General features: G+C 41.5%; 1 long non-coding RNA gene across 1 annotated transcript; it reads left to right on the top strand.

The window, feature by feature from the left end:
* Positions 1 to 293: 293 nt before the first annotated feature.
* Positions 294 to 4,532, top strand: LOC139436479 (uncharacterized). The gene is made up of 3 exons (XR_011645740.1): positions 294 to 351; positions 3,201 to 3,361; positions 4,294 to 4,532. It is a non-coding gene; the product is annotated as an uncharacterized lncRNA (long non-coding RNA).
* The last annotated feature ends 2,108 nt before the right edge of the window (positions 4,533 to 6,640 follow it).

The raw sequence follows: 6,640 nt of genomic DNA, 5'->3' as shown, positions 1-6,640 counted from the left end.
CCCTCCTTCCATTACCCATCTGCATTTCTCCATATCAGTCTATTAAGTTGCAAAGAGCAAGTGAAAAGAGCAATCAGTGTAGAAAACCAATGCAGGCTTCTCAGTTCACGGAGATTTGCTTTCAAAGTTGTAGAATCAGATTTTGGAAAACTTGGCTGGTTATTTCACAGTACATTAACTTTGCGTCAATAAAACAGCTTTTTATTGTATTCTTTTTGGCAAAGCAACCAATGATAGTGATTCTGTTTTAATTCTGAAATTAAAGTACATAAACATTAAATGCTTATTTTTAGGTGGGAAGTTACAGTCCTTGCACTTCGGTGCCCAGAAGCCAAGTCGCTCATAAAGCTGGTAGGTGATTACGATGGGCTCTCTGAGAATTAGGTTTGTGAACTCTGAAGCACTCAGCACAGCGGGCAAATATCCTTCTCCAGATTGTCCAGCATTTACCCTGTTGGTAGCCTGGACTGTGGAACACAATCCTGAACATAAAGTAAGCAAAAAGGTCATGAAGAAGTAAAAGTTATTTTCACAAATTCACAGTATTAAAGCTTGTATGTTTATTCTAAAGGCCCTCATTCCAGGATTATATCAATGCACTTGCCTTAGACATAATCTCTGTAGGCTTTGTTTTATGGGTTTTGACCACTGCACACTAGACAAGCTGGGCCACTTGTCATTTCCTGGCTGCGCCAGAGCTCCACGTGTTTCCATGGGTTTGCTCATCAGAAGCCCTTGCTTGGATGTGGGTTCTCTACCCAGCTGCCGCATCTGCACTTTCCTCTGGCAGAGTGTGAGTTTAACACGCACACACATATAGACAGATACACACATTTATGTATGTATGTATGCTATGTGGATCGAGGAAATTGACATTTTGGCGGGTCTTTATGAATTCAAATATTGGCAGTATCAGGTAAGTTCCTTGTCTTCTGAACATCCTGATTTTCCAACACAAATGCAAATGCTTCATGAATAAACAAATCAATAAATTTCCTTTTGCTAAACTGAATATGCCACATTTCATATACACCTGCATTATATGGGAATTTCAGACTTAAAATCTGAAAATGATTATCACTGTAGTCTCTTTCACAGATGACATACCCTCTTTCTTAAAATCCCTTGGAAGGCAAACATTATCTCTAATCCTAGAAAAGAGCTAGGCAGCCATATACTTTACAGACAATGGACAATAGATGAAACAGAGGAAATATATGTAAGTATATGTATAAATATGTCCACATATATACATAATCTTGTTTTAAATTAAATAAGTTCCATTAGACCATTAATTGCAACGTATTATGATTATTTAGGCGTCTGTCTTGTCTATTATGCTGTGAATTCCTTAGGGGAGAGTGCTACATCCTATTCATATTTGCAGGGTCTTTCAAGTAAAATAATGAATTTCCAGTTTTAGAAAATAGTGCCAGGACAGTCATTATATTGCTTTTGTCACTTAAATTGGTACAACTTAGCTGGACAATATTTATCAAGAACCACCTGCAGCCCTGGAGAGCAGGGGTTGGCTGCAACCCTGCTGGGGCTCGGGGCTTAAAAGAAGAACCTGTGACATTGATCAATCTAAAGATAGGGGGTGCCGGGGTTGGGGCAGGGGAGGGGGAGGGAGGAATAGGTGGACTCGGGGCGTTTTTAGGGCACTGCCGTTGTTCTGTGTGATAGTGCAGTGACGGATCCATTTGTCAAAGGCTCTGCAACTGCACAGCACAAAGTGTCAGCCATAGTGGGACCTTGGACCTTGGTCGGTAGCGGTGCTTCCGCATTGGCTCGTCAGCTGTGACAAGTGCGCCCCCTGTGTAAGATGTTACTAATAGGGGAGCTTCGTGTGTGGGTGTGGGCGGGGTTATATGGGAATTGCCTATACTCGCAGTGTGATTTTTCTGTAAATCTAAAACTTCTCTAAAAATAAAGTTTATTATTAGTAAATAAGGAGAGTCATCTGAAAAACGAGGAAAAAGGAAATGCATGAATGTATCTATGGCACAGTTACTTAAAACAGTGAAATGCTGGAAACAACACAAAGGTTTACCGGCAAAGCAATAGTTAAGCACCTTTAAAGTTATCTATTCAATAATTTATCATATAGTTATGAAAATGATGGTTATGAACATTGTGGAATAATAGTGGAAAAGCACTAGCTTTAAGAAAAAATGTAAAGAGTATCATTTTATGAAGTTTCAACTAACACGAATGCGTATGAAAAGGAACTGAAGGGCGTATATAAACATGGTCTTGGTTGCTTTCTCTGGGTTTGAATAACTGTTTGTATAAAACTTTATATTTATTTTGCAAACAACTTTGAAATTACTTGTATAATTAATAAAAATCACTAAAAAACCCTAACATGTGGGACTCATTCTGTTATTATATAATTAACATAAACAAAATGTTTTCATTTATCGCATTTCTATGATGTTTTTGTTTAATGCTTTGTATAAGTATGGATCAGGAAGTTCTCAAAAAGTTAATCCTGGGAGCAGATGGGGCTCAGCCCGTGGCCCCGTCCCTCTCGCATGGGAGCTCCCGGGTTTGGTCCCCAGCGCCTCCTGGAGAAGGCGAGCGAGCAGTGAGCAGACAGACGAGAGAGCCACTGGGGGCAGAGGGGCCATAAGTAAATAAATCTTTAAAAAATGTTAATCCTTTAAAAATGTTAATCCTCATGAATTTCTATCTGGAATGAGCTCATTGTTTATATCTTTTCCCATGTCTTTTGGTGGATCAATTGTGGTTTGAAAAGGAATTTTTTAGCTAGTTTGCTTGAAAGTTCTTGTACAACACTCTCAATTTACACTAACCAACACCTTCTATTCAGATAACTTGTAATTTTGCCTTTATTGTGAGATAAAATTCACAAATAATATAACCTGCCTAAACTCATAATTAATAAAATAAAAAATATAATCCCTAGTGTTTAACTTAGTAAGGATAAATGGAAGAAGACTAATTTATAATGCAATCATACGCATCTTAATTAAAAATGTTTGGACATGACTACATAGGAAAACAAAATGTAATATCAGTTATTTCTGATATTGAAAATGAATATATTTGATTTAAGATAACTGAGAAAACCAGAAATGATCTGCATAAAAATACAGAAACATGAAAGAGCCAAGGCTTGGGTAGGCACTGGCATAAGAACTGATGTTGGTTAAATAATGTGTCCCTATCTGTAGATGACGAGAGGAGGAACGGCCTTGACTGAAGTCCTGCTAACTTGCCAAGACCAATTACAAGCTAGAGGAGCAGCGTCCGTGAGCAAGGACGTGTTCTCAAGATGAACAGGGCCCTGGTCGCTGGGCAGGGTCAGCCTTATTTCCTGCAGGATGACTCTCAGGTAACATGCACCTGACGTGCCTCTCTCTTGGGAGGCAGACCCTTAGTCTCTAGTACTTGAAAAGGTTTGGAGGACATCTCCTTTTTTAAGCATCTGGAAATGGAGGCTCCCTTAGAAGCTCTTGGAATATATATAATAAAAAGTCAGTTTAGTGAAAATGACACGTAGTGCAACACAGTTTTCTAATCTTTACACGATTCGTAAGCACACTAAAATAATATAAAATACATATAGAGTGCTTACAATGTTGACTATTTTAAAACTGCATTTATTAATGGACTTCAACAAGATCTCCTTATATCATGCACTCTGCTAACTTAATAGTGCTGGTCCAAAATCTGTTAAAAGAAACCTCACATGTCCCGTTTCTTTGTGTAGGCAGAACTGTACCGTGCACTTAAACCCTCCCGGTGTGGATGATTTGGTAGGGTGTGTTTGCATGTATGTACCTGCCTTGGCAGTGTCATCAGCATTTTCAGTATAAACATTTCCTGAAATAATTAAGTTAAATTATGTAAGTAATCAATCAAGCTGGATCACTGGTTGGATACAGAACCACCATTGTCAAATATTCCATAAATCTTCCAATTTGGCTTTGGTGGCGTATTAGTTTCCTGGTTTAAACAACAAGAGCGTACTGGCTCACGATTTGGAGCCTGGAAGTCTGAATGAGGTGTCAGCCAGATGGTGCTTTCTCCCTGGAGTCTGACGTGCTGAGCTGGCTGCTGGCGCTCCCTGGTCCTTGGTTCTCGGTCACATGGTGACGCCTGTGGCAGCGTCTTCTCCTTCCTCTGCTGGGCTCCGCTGACTTCCTTCACAGGAGCTTCTGCTCCTTCACGTGGTGTTTTCTCCATAAAGCCTCCAGGACTAAAGTTAGGGCCTCGCCGCGCTCAGCTGGGCTACCCGGTAGCTGAGACTAGCTCCTTCCACAGGTTTACAACGGGCTCGCACCAGAGGAACGGATGAGAAGAAGCCTTTGTCTTTTTCCAGCGTACGCAATCCAACCCACCTCAGAAGGGAGAAAGAACAGAAGACCAGGGATGTGTGAAAATAATGGAAGTTTATTTTTTCCCCCCATAAATACCATATTATAGTCCTTAGAAAATGGTGAAAGTAGCTTTTGTCTTTAAAAAATTAACTCTCACACACGAAGGAAATATGCACAGTTATTGTAGTGAAGTGTCCCCAATTCATCAGGAAGAGGTGGTTTATAATTTTTCAGATACCTCACAAATGACAAGGTTGAGGGAACTTCATTTCCTAGCTATTAGTTTTTAGCATTGCTAACACCGTCCTTTGCGCCAGCCTCCCTAGAACGTGCTGCCTGGAGGGGCCTGGCGCGCTGAGCCGGGTATTACTCCCGCCCCACCAGGCAGGCAGGGCGCTGCGAGAAGGAGAAGGGGCTGCAGGCCCGGCCTCAGGCTTCCTTAGAGGCCAGACGTGGGACCAACGCCCCATAGAGGAAAAGCCCTCTTAAACAACATTGGCTCATGAAGCAGCTCTTAATTGTGTTCTTTCTTTAGCTCAGAATTTTAGTGGTATGCACGTAAGCTTCATAAAATTTTCTAAATGAGATATGCAAATTATAGTATTATTTGTGTGTAGTGTGACAAAGCTGTTGGACTGCAGTGCAAAAAGTCATTTTCAGGAAGAGTACCAGGAGAGGATTTCAACTTAGCTGGCTGATATTAGTCAGGGTTCTCTAGGGAAACAGAATCAACAGGAGAACTGTCAATACTATGAGATTTATGAGTCTCTCACGTGACCTTGGGGAGGCACAAGTCCAGGTTCCGCAGGCAGGTGCAGCCAGGGGCTGCGATGCAGGTACAATGAAGGTCCTTGATGAGTTTCCAGGAGACATTGGTTGTCCCAAGACGAGCTGGGAAATTCTCTCTGGATGCTGAAATCACTTGTTCTTTTAAGGCATTCAACTGATTGGCTAAAACGTCACTCATTGCTGGTGGCAATTTCCCAGGTTGATCTTAGATGCAGTCAGTCTTCTGTGCAGTAAACTCAGATGACTAAAGCCCATAAATGTCCTTATATTACAGTTAGCCCAGTGCTTGCTTGACCAAAACCTGGGCAAAATTACCTGGCCGAGTTGACACCTTAGCCTCACCATCACACTGATGTCTTGGCAATCTTCTCTTCAGAGCATAACTTTGTATACTTTTGTATATACAATTTTTATATACGATTTTTTGTGTAGTTCTGTAAAAGCCTGAGGCCAGGGGAGAGGGGAAGTGGCTGGTTACAGGGGATCTAGGCTGGGACCTTGAATTCTGCCAAATTCCCACGGCTTGGTGTTAATGAGGGTGCAGACTAGAATGGGTTAACACAGGTCCCTGTTTCCTAATGTACTGACATGGTGCACAGTTCCTCAGAGTGTCAGTGGGAAACACCTGCTAACTGATGACATTACAGACATACATAGCTATTAGAATGGCTAATTTGGAATAGATCATTTGATGTGAGTTTATGTAGGTAGAATTAATAAACATAAATTCTGTCTACATGAAGAGTTGTTTTACCCAAAGGACCCAAAAGAAGCAGAATCAACTCCATTCTTTCATCTTACATGTTGATCACCCAGGCATCCCATTCCATTCGATGGCTCGTCCCACTGAGGGTACAGGAACTAACCCGTTAGGGATAAAGAGTGGATTCCCAAGTTATGCTTCAGGTTTAGACTGAGCCAGAAGAAACCCATCAATCTTATTAAATGATTGGCAAGTAAGGGAGTTGGAATTTTTAAATATGAGGAAAGTTTGAAGGAAGATTAACCCATCACATTCATTGATTTTATGGAATATGCAATTTAAAGCTGTCTGTTAGCAAATTTGTGAGGTAGGAGTAATAACCTCAGGCCGTTCTCCCCTTGTTCTTCCTCTCACCATTTCAAGGGATCAGCTGCTTCTCATTTTCTGAGTGGCCGCCCTCATCCAAACCCGCACTCAGTGCACACTAAGGGGTGACCAACGCACGGCATTCTAAATCACGCTTCCTTCCAGAACGATCCCATGTGAATAACTATCAAAGTCCTGCCCACACCATAAAACTCCTTTCGGCTTCTAATAGAAGAGCAGTTGACGCCAGCAACTCTGGAAACTGTTCCATGGAACCTTGAGGAGTGTTCTCTGATCAATGCTTGGAGAAGGCTACGGACTCTACTCCTTTCGTGGAGATTCACAGTTCACATGAGGCTTACGACCCTGAGAGGGAGTGAAAAAAACCTCAGCTCCGCGTAATGCTACATTTGACAATCGTATGGACTACGAA

The sequence above is a fragment of the Dasypus novemcinctus genome, chromosome 15, assembly GCF_030445035.2.
Source record: "Dasypus novemcinctus isolate mDasNov1 chromosome 15, mDasNov1.1.hap2, whole genome shotgun sequence".
Lineage (NCBI taxonomy): Eukaryota > Metazoa > Chordata > Mammalia > Cingulata > Dasypodidae > Dasypus > Dasypus novemcinctus.
This window is presented reverse-complemented; position numbering and strand designations above follow the sequence as displayed.